The following is a 14,170-nucleotide window of genomic DNA, read 5'->3' on the forward strand; positions in this document are numbered from 1 at the left end:
TATTTTCATATTATTTCGCCTGTGGAGAAAAGGAAAAAATATAAAAACACAAACTAATTGTCTGTATAAAAAATTAAGATCATAAACCTTCTTCATAAAATGAACATATGGAATCGCCGTAGCCCATGAACAACGCCCTCATGAAAAGTTATTCTCTTGAATTCAATGTGTGTACGTTCGCGCCTAGGTGATTATTAGAGAAAGAAATATACTTTATAGATATGGATTTCCCCAAAAGATTCCTAGTTTAGAAGGAGTAATTGTCATACTATAAGGTGAAATGAAAATGAAAATATATTAACTTCCTCCACAAGCTTTATTCAATCATTGATAAAGTATCTTAAATAATTTTTTAGACTTTAAAAAGTATTGTAAAAAATCATTATAATATTTGCATATTTTTTTAAAAGTATTCGTTTTTTTATTAGAAATTAATTAGGTCCTAATCTATCTATATTAATGAAGCAAAGTGTGTTTGTCTGTCTCTGGGGGTATCATTTTTTAGCGTGCGTTTAATATATTAGACCTGCATGACTACTTAATCTAAAAAAAATCCAAAATAGTAACGAATAAGAGTGTTAGTAAACATGAGTTTTATATCTTAATGCAAGACAGGAGTAGAAACAATCGACGTAGCTCATGGACAATGAGCTCAGGAGAAATTATTATATTGAACTCAATGTGCGTATGTTCGCGTCCCGGTCATCCCTAGAGAAAAAAATATACTTTATGTATATGGACTTCACAAAAGATTCCTAGGAAGAGATGTAATACTATAATGTTTACTTATACTTAATCAGTGCAACTCCATCTAATCAATTAAAGGAACCTTAAATATATATATACATATATATATATATTGTTATTAAAGAAGTACATTGGCATCTGTGTTTGCAATTTCGAATAATTTTATTTAGAATATATTTTTAATTTTCGTTAAAACAATTTCAATTCTTGAATAAATGCTTAAATCTAAACTTGGGGATAATTATTTATAGATATAAAGAAATTGAAATTTGTCAAATTTACTCTACAATGAATGTGGGTAACGATGAAAATAAATTTTTTTGTGTTTTGGTTGAACAAGAAACTCTCTGAGACATGATGGTTACACTCGATAGTATCATATAAATAGTAATATTAATCGTGTTTATTTTTTTGGATGGCTCAGTGTTTTTTTTTTTTTTTTAGAATTGGTAATCTGAAAAATGAATTTTCTTTTCATCTGCTGTTATTCTATAACTCCTGAATAGTGAACTTATTTTCCTACTACATTCAGTTACGTTCAAAACCTGATACGGAGAGTAAGCTTGAGGATTTGTTGTAAGTCGTTGTAGAACTCCGAGATAAATTGAGGTTTGATATCGGAGTAATTTTTGCCAACTAAATTTATTTCCTTCTCCCTTTTCACAGCTGATTTTAGCTACTCTAATGGAACGTCACGACAGCTAATCTGTACTCCTCCAAAACATTTTCAAATTGTGAGGGTTCCCATGTTGATTTTCATTTTTTTTTATATACCTAAAGTACACACGATTTTCTTCACTATTTATCATTTCTAACATAACATCGCAATTTATTCCCCACGTGACGAAAAGTTGTTATTCTTTTTCCTTTTTGTTAGATAAATGATATAATTATATAAATCCATATCTGAGAGTAAACATCTACATTTTTAACGTACTTTCAAAGAGCTGTGTTAACAACACTAGGTATTTTTTTATTCATATTATGATGTATTTATTTATTTTTTAAATATATTTGTAGTTATGCTGTTTGTTTGATATAATTTATGAATAAATATTTGGTTCTTCAAAAACAAAACATTATTAAGATAGTCAAAAATATAAAAAAGTTATTCGCCTATACATTAAATATATATCTTTGTACGTAATTTACGTTCTTACTATTAAAAAAATAATCAAATGAGAACCTTAGTATGGCATTTTGTGGGTTAATTATCTGCTTTAAAGTTGCCGAACCTATTTTCTTCAAGTATGTACATAGTAAATATCAATCAAGGCTAGTTTGAAAAGGTATTGTCATGGCTATGAGATGAAAAATCAAGAGTAAATATCTGTGGGAAAGGTTATTCAATCGTTCCTTTTCTCTTGCAAAAAGCATATGTACACTCCTGTACAACAACTTTGTTTCTTGTACTTGGTGAAGACTCACGTCACTATCCTAATAACACTTTTTCAAGCCAACTTTATTTTTTCTATAATATAGTAAACATACTCAACTTTTTTTGTGGCGTTATTTGTGGGAATGACCCGGATCTTGAAGGTTTATATATCAAAGCAGAGGGCTTAAAAAACCTTTCAATATTATAATTAAGCAAGTTTAAATAAATTCAAAACAAAATCCATAAATTACCTTCTGTTCTTTTTATGCCTATTAACTAATTAATAGCAGCAAATATATAAAACATGCTTGTTTATATTTTTAATCATTAAGCTATTATACGTGGAACCTGTTAATTGCATACTCATAAGTTATTTAACTTCAGTTAATATTTCAATGAGGTAGTCTTAAAAAGGCACATAACTTAAAAGTTAGCAATCGTGCTGAAGGGTAATACGGCCTTGAAACAAATTGGTAGTATACAAATAGTACTTATGAAATATCATAGCAAAAAAGGGCTTCTCTCAAATGAATAGCTTGATTTCATCACAAACTCTGAGCTTGTCCATCAAAATATGAATAAGAAAGTTGAGAAAAAAAACAAAACAAAAACACAAAAACAAAGTAATGTAGTAAAATACGAATGATTATGTAATTTTTAATGACTTTATTCGAAGAGTGCCTTGATCAAGTTAAATTTATTTTAATATGGTTAACCAAGTGAGTTGTATAATATTCTAACAATTATTTTTTAAAACATGCAAGGACAATTAGTAAAGTTAATGCCTAGAGTTACATAAGTATTTCATGTATGTGCCATAAAATCAATCTTATCCCATAATGGAACCTAATTCCTCCACGAACATTTTGTCATATTGATAAATGGAATTTTTGAATAATTCCGTTAACTGATTTTAACATAAATATATGGGTATGGCAGAAAATAATATAAATGAAGTCCGAAGCAATTACGGATTTGTAATACAAAAAAACATTACCGTTTAAACTTAATTCTCTGGAGTAGAACAATATCTACTATCAATATACGAGTGTGGTTTGAAAAGTTTCCGACCTCATAGTCCAGATGGCAGCACTCGTAAATAAAACCTAATCACATCTATCGAGCATCTATTGAAAGTTACTCACGAAAGTTTCAGCCATTTTGGAGTCACAATTGTTATGTAACAGTCGTTTGAGTGTGTTGATGTGAGTGTTTTTTTGAAAATGGACAAAATCGAGTATCGAGCTGTCATTGAATATTGGGGTTTTGAAAGTCTAACCTTTAAATAGATTCAAACAATAACAAAAATTTAAAGACTTCTTTTTTAAAACTTTATTGCGCCTATATCAATCCAAATTGGAGTAACTGAGCCAAAAACAAAGAGTGTATCGTGACCAATTATTTTGTAGAAAAAAATGCAGAGTACTATTTGGACGGGTTACAGAGATGGAAGCACCGTTGGGAGAAGTGTGTAGAGTTACAAGGAGACTATGTTGAAAAATTAAAAAAGTCAGAAAAAATGTCGATATTTTTGTAAAGGTTGGAAATTTTTCAGACCACCCTCGTACCTCTAAAGTAATAACCAATATAAAAAAGTGAAATGACAAAAAAAGATAAATAATCCTTTATAATTTTGTTAAAAACTCTTCCTTTATTGAAAGCCATAGGCGGAATATACTTAATTTCTTTTGTTGTTGTGGACCGCGTATCAGAGTTTTTTTAATGATAAGGCCACATATCTAGCGTATATGGCCAAAGTTATAACTATCACTTCTTTCATTATAATCGGTTCATATAACATCTGCCTTCTCGTAATAAGGAAGGGAAAATTTGTTCGGTCATGGGGGTTACACTGTATGAAAAATAATTATTCCATCTCAATTATAAAGACAAGACAGGTATTTCAGTGTTTATATTATATAACAAATAAATATATGAAAAATAACAAAACTATTTATTTGGCATAATTAAAAAACATCAGCCACAATATTGACCCTTAATGCCTATACATAATCAGGTAGGCTTCATAAAACTCATGTGTACATACAAGGTAGGAGTAAGTATTAGGGTCTGAAAATCCTGGGCAGTCTGAGATCGTTATGATTTTTAGTGTACCGAACTAATTCAGTTCTTTCAAGAAGTTTGGTCTGGATTGGTCTCATTCAAAATTCAGTCAAGACCCATTCCTTAGATGAATACTTGGTGATGTCATGAGTGTAAATGTGTTGCATAAATCATACTTTTAAAGTTCATAAATCAGGAAATGGGAGAAAATCAGTCTATAGATTCAGATGGAAAATAAATCAGTCTTTATATATCCACGATTTGAATACGATTAAATGTCGGTCTACGCTCTGAAATTGTAGTCAGAACCCAAATTTCCAAATTGGTCGATAAAAAATCCCTTAAGACCGAACTGGGGAAAAAAATTCGGTCTTGGACCGAGTCTCAGCACTAATAAATATACAATTTTTCAAGTTTTATGAGCATAATAACATTGTAAAGTAGATTAAAGTGACATTCATGTTTGCTTAAGTTGACCTTGAAGCAAAAACAAAAAATATATATATTGGCGATGAGGTGACTAAGTAAAATGAACGTTTGTCAATCTATGATAAGTTATAACTAAGTCATTCAATAACTAATAGGAATTTGATATACAAATGTATTTATATTTTTTAAAGAGTATTTATTAGCCAAACTCGTTTTGTTAGAGATATTATGAAACAGAAGAATAGATTGACTATCATTTTGTGTTTTTTTGCAAGGATTTAAAGTATACATACATAATATATAAATATTCGCATTTATTCAGCCTCTTGAAAATTTAAATGAAAATGATCCCTTAGAATGGTTTAAATCTTCTTAAAGGAACATCGTTATTTATGTGTATATATAACTTTTTGCTCCTTTAAATATGATTTTGGCTACTTAAAGGTGATCTTTACCTATATACATAGTGCTTACATGTTGCTAGATAAGAACTACATAAAAAATGACTCTTCATCATTTAACAGCAATATATCATTGTTCATTCATCTTTTGGTCAAAGAGTATTTCCATCGCAGGATCAATTTGAACAACAGTATGAAATACAATAAGTCAGTGATTCTCAAAATGGGGCTACGTCAAGAGTATTGGCAAGGGCTTTATTAAAAATTACATATTTCTTATAAATAAAGCAAGGAGTACACTGTATATAGTGCTCCCTAATGTATATCAAATACATATTTTGATCTCAATAATAACAATGTTGTTTTAGTAATGAAATATTGCGAACGTGTGCATCTAGCATCGAATATGTAGGACATTGTTTGTTCATATGAATTTTCAGTTGTATGTTAAGATTTGAATAAAATAGAAACACTAGTTTTTCAAAATGAATGAACTCTCTCTGGAAGCAATGGTTTGATTGTTTTGATAGTGAGTGCTCGAGAGACTAAAGTTAATCAGTGAATCTTTTTTTTGTCAAATATTAATATCCTTTCATTCTTGAGGAGAGTACAGGTGATATGAGTTGATATAAGTATTGAGTAGTTACGTGTGAGTGTATTCATGAAAAAATGAGAGTATCATTTGGGATTTCCAGGGGAGTTATCTTCTATATTATTATAGCAACGTTTGTTTGTTCGTCAATGCCTTATTAGTAGAGCAATGATGTATACTTTTCTCAAAATTGAGTGTAGATTACATTAACATTCTTCAGGAAAATATCGTCAATTTCTATCAAGAAATGATTTTTATTCACCCATGGGGGGTCTCGCAAATTCCACTTAAAGTACTCAAAATTGATCTTCACAATTAAAGAATGAGATATTGATAGATTTTATTCAAAGGTGGTGATGATATGAGGACCAATATAAGTATTTTAAATCATAGAAAGATTCAAAACTATAGTTAGAATTCTTGGGTATCTTAAATCATCCCACAAATTTGACACAAAGTCTATAATTGACTTAAATATCTCTGTGAAATATTGGGTTGCATTTAAATATATATAAAGTATGATAGTAATTTGGGATATTCTCATTTTCTTGACTTTTGATCAAGATTGTTTTTATGTTGACGCACAACAGGTATCAATATAAAACCTCATTTTCTCATATAAAATTTAACTTAAATAATACTTTAATTACGAAATACTTTAAAATAACTTTTTTCCTTCATTGACGAAAATGTTTAACCCTTTAATTATTTTCCAGCAAATTTTACAATATTTGTAATATGTTTTTATCATTAATATGAGTCATTTATTATATAACTGGGAGAAAATTAAAAATGAATAAATTCATTCACTTTTTATTGAAATGGAACATATTTGTACCAATTTGGGAATATATGATAAAAACATTCCTTTCAAATGGCACATACACGTACCAATTAGTAGCTCAGGCTAAAGAAGTAAAATTTATAACATATTGTTATTTTTTATTGTCCAATGCTTACTTAGAAGTGGAGCAAATACACAAATTATTGGATTTGGATGCACTTGAGTTCTTTCATCATTCCTTCCAATCTAAACAATGATGCACGACGCTGTGTAGGCTATTATTTGAATGATTGAGTGAGCAATAACATATGGAATAGTACGCTAATACTCTAGTTGTAAATCTTACGTTCATCTAGTTATTTCTGTTGATTTACACGTTTGTTTGAATTGGAACATATATGTTCCAATGGTCCTTTTAGCGTTAATAAATATTGTGTACCTATTATATGCATATTAAATAATTTGGGATCCTAAGAGATTTTGCATCTGGTCAAACTCTCGAGCAGAAATTGGAGCATTGCGATCGATAGAGACCAAGAGTTCCCTTGTCCAAGATACGAAAACTCTTTTGAGGTCCTTCTCTCCTATGCTGGTCACAGTAATGTCACTGGAAATGAGTTTGCTAATATGCTAAGCAGAGCTGGAGCTCTGGATCACCTGGTAAACTGAACACCTTGGTTCAGTTTACAACTGAGTCTCCTACGCCAACACTATCACGTTATGTACCATGAAGTTAGCCCACTATATCGTGGGTGTGGTGTAAGTGATGAATAACCACTTCATTTGGTTTATGAATCTCCTAAATTTATAATTGAGCGGACAATCCGTCTCCACCCTCTCCAGTTTCTTAATGAATTCTAATGTCGGGCGCTGGTTGAACAATGCAATATCCCTAGAACAAGTTCAGGACGGATTGCAAACGGAGATCTAACTGGCAAACACCACAAATTAAAGTTATTTTTATACGTACCCCTATCGATTGTATGTTTTTCTATAATGTGTAGCAATAAATCATTTAATAGTAGGGTTCATCATTTATCATTTGAAATCATTTGGGGTTTTCTCCTTTTCTTAACTTTAGTTTACGATTGTTTTAATGTTGACGCTCATTATATAGGTATGGAGTAGAATTTATACTGTATTGTTTGTTCCAATGATATTTACATGCATAAATATCATTCAACAGTACTAGGTATATGTCTTTTGATATTACAGTAACCAACTTTTTGAATAAAAAAAAAAACACTCCTTATATTTAAGCCATTGGTGTCAGTGATGCCATTTATTCATGGGTCAACTTATTTAGTAAAAAGTATTTTTAGATATGCACAGAGTGTTTTATTACGTATTATCCTATAATGGCATTTAAATTTGTTCAATTTGGCAGGCTTAACCTATAGATTAAGGTGGAGCTAATTTTTAAAGTCTCAAAAAAGGTCCTTTTGATTAAAAATAATATGTGAAAATTTTGAGTTGAAAACTATCACTCTTTAGAAAAAAAAAAGTTTTTGTTTCAAAATCGTTTATTTACAAGTATACGATACAGCCTTTTGAAGGAAAACACTAATTTAGTTAAATGAAATTGCTATTAAATATGTTTCATATATTTTCATAACAATGTAGTATTTATTTGTTCAATACAACGATAATTGTGTTTCAATAAATCGTAGCCTTACGACAATTTTATAGGTTGATTAAAAATAAATCAGTTATTTTTTAAATACATGATTTTAGTAATGTATACCTCTCGTTATATAAACACAATCGGTTTACGCTAGATTGGTTGACTCAGTATTGTTTGAGCGCTTTTCAAAGATGGACACCACCAAAGATAAATGAACGTCATATGTTACAGTTTTTATTCGATAAAGGCGAAAACGGAAGCCAAGCAGCTGAAAACTAGTATAATATTTTGGTTCTGATCCTGTCATAGCCAAACACACGCATTATTGGTCTGTCGATTCCGTTCCGTTCATTTTGATGTCAAAGGTGCATCACGCTCTGGATGGCCAATTATCGAAAATGTGGATACAATGATTGAAATCGTGGAGTCCGACCGTCATATAAGGACTGCTTTGATTTCCAAAGAAATAAACATTATTGGAAAATTAATTAAAAAATTTAAAAAGAAAATTTTTAACAATAATGGAATTATTTTTACTACCCCTTGTATTTGTTCGTTAGCATTTTACAGTCAAACGATTGGAGTTATATATATATTTACATCAAAATTATACAAGTGCGTGAGTTTTTCACGTAAGTAAGCCCAAAAATTGTGAGTTGTAATGACCTTGATGACCTTTTTGTGACCTTTATTTGATTAAAAATATCTACATAACCAAAATAAAAAATTCTCCAAAGAAAATTTAGTAAGTGTCACTATTACACAATCATTTGAAGCGAACGAAGGACAAACAATATATTCAGGGTTTAGTATTGAGATGTGACCCTTCAAATTTCTGAATTTTTCCGACATATATGATGACGAAATAACGGAATGCTTTTTATGTGTGGTATACATATACACGTTTCACTTAGTAGCCAAAACACGGATATGGAGTCAATAACAGAAGATTTTAAGCCTATTAAAGTTATGCAATTGTACAGTTATGATGATTGTGGTGAACAGCGATCTTTATTTTTAGCAAAGCTGAGATCTTAAAGATGACAGGGATACACACGAGAAGGTTTTTAGAGATGAGGAAGACACTACTCCCTGCCGTACCCCTGGCTCCAGGAGCACTGATACGACTGGATGTCCAACGATAATAGGGCTCCTAGCTCACCCGATCTTAATCTGACGAATTATTTTGTCTGAAACTACCTTGAGTCAAGGGTCAACTGAGGTTTTCATACCACCAAGAAGTCCCTGATCGACTCCATCGTTCTAAAATGCAAGAACTTAGATTGGGTTCTAATTTTGATGATCTGCGTCTGGTCCAGGACCCGAATTGAGGTTGTTATTGAGGTCAACGGAGGTTACATTGTGTGAGATATATTCTCTATGATTGTGTCTGCTGCTTCAGTTTTTGTGTTTTGAAAAAATCTAAAAATGACCATTTTATATTAGTTTTAAGTAGATGGATCAAAAGCCCGGTATTTCGTTGTTCTATCCTGAATGTATTTTTAACCAATACTAATTATCGAGATGATGTAGCAGCAAAGCTCTTGTACGTATATTTTTTCACGTTATACTCTAAAAAATGAATCAATTGGATTGGATTTTTCATAGGAAATATATATTAATAAATCAACTAGGCTTTTGAATCAGAAATATAAAAAGGCCAATTACAAGAACACTCACATAATAATCTCCATCTTTGAGAATGATTGATTTTATTAACATATTTCTGAGTAAACGTAATTATATCTTTGGCTTTTATAATTTGGATGTTATATAAGCTTCACTTTTTTAAAAGCAGCCCCTTTTTCATTAATTGATACAGTAAAACGCAAATACTCTTTTTTTTTCTTTCAATTTTTTTCATCAACTGAAGGGGACATTTTATTAGTATAACAAGTGATTATAAAATCAAAGAGATAATTGAATAAAAAGTTTCGGCTAACGAACTTGCAAATGTATATTATAATGTCGAAATAATCATTGATTAATTAAGTTCATTTATTTATTTTTTAAGACATTCATTACACGATTCTTAATCTTATATTTTATAACTATTCTATTAATAGAAAAAGTAGCTTTATGCTGAAAAAAAAAATAGAAGGGAAAAAAGAGTATTTGCGTTTTACTGTATCAATGAATGAAAAAGGGCTCTTGAAAAAGTGAAGCTTATATAACATCCAAATTATAAAAGCCAAGATATAATTACGTTACGACTAGAAGATCACTTTGCTTCCGACAAGTTGGGCTAAACTTGAATTATTATTCGTGGAGTAACTATACATTACATAATTTCTTTATCAGAGAAGAAAATCATCCGGTCGCCATATTGGTTCAGGTGATTAAAACTACTCCTACAACACTCCATTCTAAATTTCTAATTCTTTTGAGTAAGGAATGGCCTCTCTTCAAACCTTTTTGACTTCCAAACAGCAGCCTTGACTACCATTGACACAGTACATGTCGCAGGGAAGGCCTCCAGTGTCAGTCATCCAAATACCGAGCCCTCAAAGCTATTGTCAGTCAGTACTGGTGGAGAACTACATCCTCCACCTCTAAGGACGGCTACATTAAAGAATAAGAGAGCTCAGACACACATCTCTTTAGAGTATTAACTTTGTTGAAATACTATTATGAATTAATAAATAATATCTAGTTGAAGTTAAAATTTAAAAAAAAGTATTTAGATTTTAATGGACCACTCGGTATGGTAAGGTGCTTCTTTATTGACAAAAATATATTGAAAGTTATAAACATATAAGGCAATTAATATGAACCCTTGAAAAAATATAATATATCCGTGTGTTAGTAGTAGTTGAGTACTTCTTTACTCACAAGTGACTTTGGAGTAATTTTTTTGGCCAATATGAGAAAAAAAAGAGCGCTAAAATTTTGTAATATGAGCACCTCAAATACCAAATTGAGCTTTTTGAAACTAAAGAAAAATGCAGTTTTACAAGGATAATTTAATGTAATCAGTGTTGTTGTATATTTCTGACAATTTATTCATAAATTTTGTAATATTATATCAACAAATTAAAATTTTTAAAAGATTTTCCTCCCGTAAATTTTTGTCTTCCCTCCGTATTTGTAGTTTTAAATATACTACAAGACCGTTCATGTCCACATTAGTAATTGGAGCAAATTTGAAGTTGGCGATATCTTCAGGAGTCATGTTAGACGGAGGTATCTCATTATCACAAACACTGACTATACATGTGTGCGCGTCTAAAACTGAACACTCTGAAATTTTAAAAAAGTTATATAATTCTGTAATTTTTAAAGTGGTCGACGAATTAATTTATTCAACATGAAAAATAAGAGTCTTAGACACATGTCTATTCAATATGGCCGCCCATGTTCTCCACTACCAATTGCAGCCTGGACCGGAACTTGCTGCATGACTTGGCGATGAAACTCTGGTCGAGGTTGGCTCAGGCATTCTTGAGGGAAGACTTCAGCTGGTCCTTGGAATTGTATTGGACTCCCGATAGCATCCCCTTTAAACGCCCTAACACAATGGTCAAGCGGCGAACAATCAAGCGAGTGAGGCGGCCAATAACTCCGATCGAAGAAGGCTGGAGTCTCGATCTGAAGAAACTCTTGGGTAAAGTTGCTAGTGTGGCAGCTGGCACCGTCCCCGTAAGTAGCGGTGGCACAAGGGAACACTTTGTCCTTCAAGTATTGGTAGTACGTCTCGGAGTTAAGCCTCTCGTGGTCCTCCAAGAAGATTAAATCACATTTCTGACCGTCGGACGCAACAACAGCCAGGACCTGGAGGTTGGCGAAGTGCCGTTCCTTACCCACATGCAGCACTTCATCATCCCTGGTATCGAGAGACTCCGCGGGATAAAATCCGGTGTCGTTGGCCACCATTTCGCAGGCTGCAGGGTGTCTCATAACTGAACAAAACGACGACATCGGCTGGCTTTTTCTTAAGCTTGTTGAGAAAAATCTTCGACCTTGCGAGGCGTTTTTCCTTGTCTATAAGGCTTGAGGGCTTGACGATGGGCTCTCTTGTATACCTTAAGGCCAAGGTCTTTCTTAACTACCCGGTCCGTGGTCCTTCTGCTGACGTTGAAGTCCCTGGAGAGACCGCTGACGGTTACCTTGCCTCTCTTGTCCTCGACATTCTTTTTCACGGCAGCAACCATTTAGTCCGACCTTCGAGGCCTTGACTTAGATCTTGTGGTCGTCTCAGGAGTCCCTTTGGATACCACGCTATAAACGGTGGTGCAGCTGTAGCTCAGAACCGTGTCAATTTCAGTGGGAGTTTTTCCCCGCGCGGAAAGTTCCCAAATTGCGACTCGACGTCTCTCCATATTATCGGCTGTTGTTTCACTGTTGCTATTTAGGTTTTGTTGGAGTTTTGTTTAGAACTAGTCAAGCCACTTGTCTTGAAGTATAAGCCGTTTTCAACTCAATAAAATCAAGAATATGTCCATGGCGTAAAATTTAAAGGAGTGTTCAGTTTTAGACGCGCACACCTGTATGTCCAACCTTTTTTTATAACTGAAAGATCAGGATTTCTGTGAATGACGGATGTTTCTTTCTCCAGGAATGGGTTAAATCTTTTTTTCTGCTTCAAAAAGTATATTCCAAGAATCATAACTGGCCATTCCTTCTGTTTCAAGTTTTTTAATAGCTTCAGGTAAAAATGACAGATTAGCTTTGATCAAAGACGAATTGCTTTTCAGGGCTGGATCTTCAAGAACTTGCTGGCAATTTCTCAATGGCGAGGGCATCATTTTGATTAATTCAATTTTCTTTTTATCTTCAGAATATATTGTGTTGTACATTGTGGTTTTGACTCATCACCCCTAACGGTTTACAACAGGTTCTAGTTGTCATTATTATTTAACTTCTGAGTATTGAACTTATTATCCTACTACATTTAATTTCATTCAAAACCTAATTGAACATTCGAGTGTGCTCATAAAAGACAAAGAGCAACCTTGATGATTTGTTGCGGATTTCTAATTGGTAGTCCTTGTTGGACTCAGATGAGAATTGAGAATTTTTTTACAAAAAAAAAATTCTAGAACATTCTTGCCAATATCCTTGTTTATTTCCTTTTCATGACCACTAACAATTTTTTCCATTTTTGCCCATTTATTAATAACTGATTTAATACAAATTTGAGATAGGATTTTGATAAGGTTTTGTAGAGCGTCTCTATGGCGTACATTTTTGGATGAAACACTGCAGAAATGACGAAAAATATGATTCCCCTTAATTTTCTAGGTAAGAACCGTCACCTCTATTTATTCGAATTTTTTACAAAAAAAAAAGTTATGTAAGATGAGGAATATATATAAACTCCCAAAATGGCTCATGCAAAAACGACCTACCTTAAAAAAGGAAGTGTCAAGTTATCATGCTGTTCCCTACTTCATAACTGTATGCTTGATAGATCCTCCTTAAAATCATGAATTATTGTTTGTAATATTAAATGGATTTTTATTTGATTTGATGTACATACCTTGATGAATGAACGTAAATACAATTCAATGTTGTCATATTTGTCTTGTCACGAGCAAAGGATGCGACAATTGATGGATTTAAACAATATTTTGTAATATGAACATCTTTAAACTATGTGGAGACATTGCTTAAAACAAGAAAATAAAAATAACTTTTTGGATTTATTCACACAAAAGGAATATAAATATTAAGGGCAGGTTATTTTCACTAGGGAAACACCATTAAAACGAATGGTTTATTTTGGAAGAGTCCTAAACATATGTTTTTTCCATTCTTTAGGATCCAAAATCCTCCCAGTATTAGGAAGATGGTTAATTGCTAAAAAAAACGAGTTGATTCACACGTAGAAAATCCAAATACGCATAAGATATAAAATGACAAGCTTGCAAGATAATTTACTCTCGAGGCACAGGGAGGGAGGTCCAAGGGATATCAGTATATATATATATTATATATCATATCCACGAATTCATGTAGACTTTCATGGATGAATTCCCCATCTTGATGTATAACTGTAGTACAAATTACAATCCTTGAGGTAACTTCTCAAAGCTAGAATACAAGGGTAAAAATTCAAGTATCAGACTTAGATAACTTCTTATTATTATCCATGGAGAAAACGTCGCAAGGCAAAAGAGTATATGGCAAAAACGAGAGAAGACGAAAATAT

General features: G+C 32.0%; 1 long non-coding RNA gene across 1 annotated transcript; it reads right to left on the reverse strand.

The window, feature by feature from the left end:
• Positions 1-13,056: 13,056 nt before the first annotated feature.
• Positions 13,057-13,762, reverse strand: LOC139906267 (uncharacterized). The gene is made up of 3 exons (XR_011781649.1): positions 13,499-13,762; positions 13,368-13,435; positions 13,057-13,276 (listed from the first exon to the last, which is right to left on the reverse strand). It is a non-coding gene; the product is annotated as an uncharacterized lncRNA (long non-coding RNA).
• Positions 13,763-14,170: the final 408 nt, after the last annotated feature.

Source organism: Lepeophtheirus salmonis, chromosome 9 (genome assembly GCF_016086655.4).
Source record: "Lepeophtheirus salmonis chromosome 9, UVic_Lsal_1.4, whole genome shotgun sequence".
NCBI classification, from domain to species: domain Eukaryota; kingdom Metazoa; phylum Arthropoda; class Copepoda; order Siphonostomatoida; family Caligidae; genus Lepeophtheirus; species Lepeophtheirus salmonis.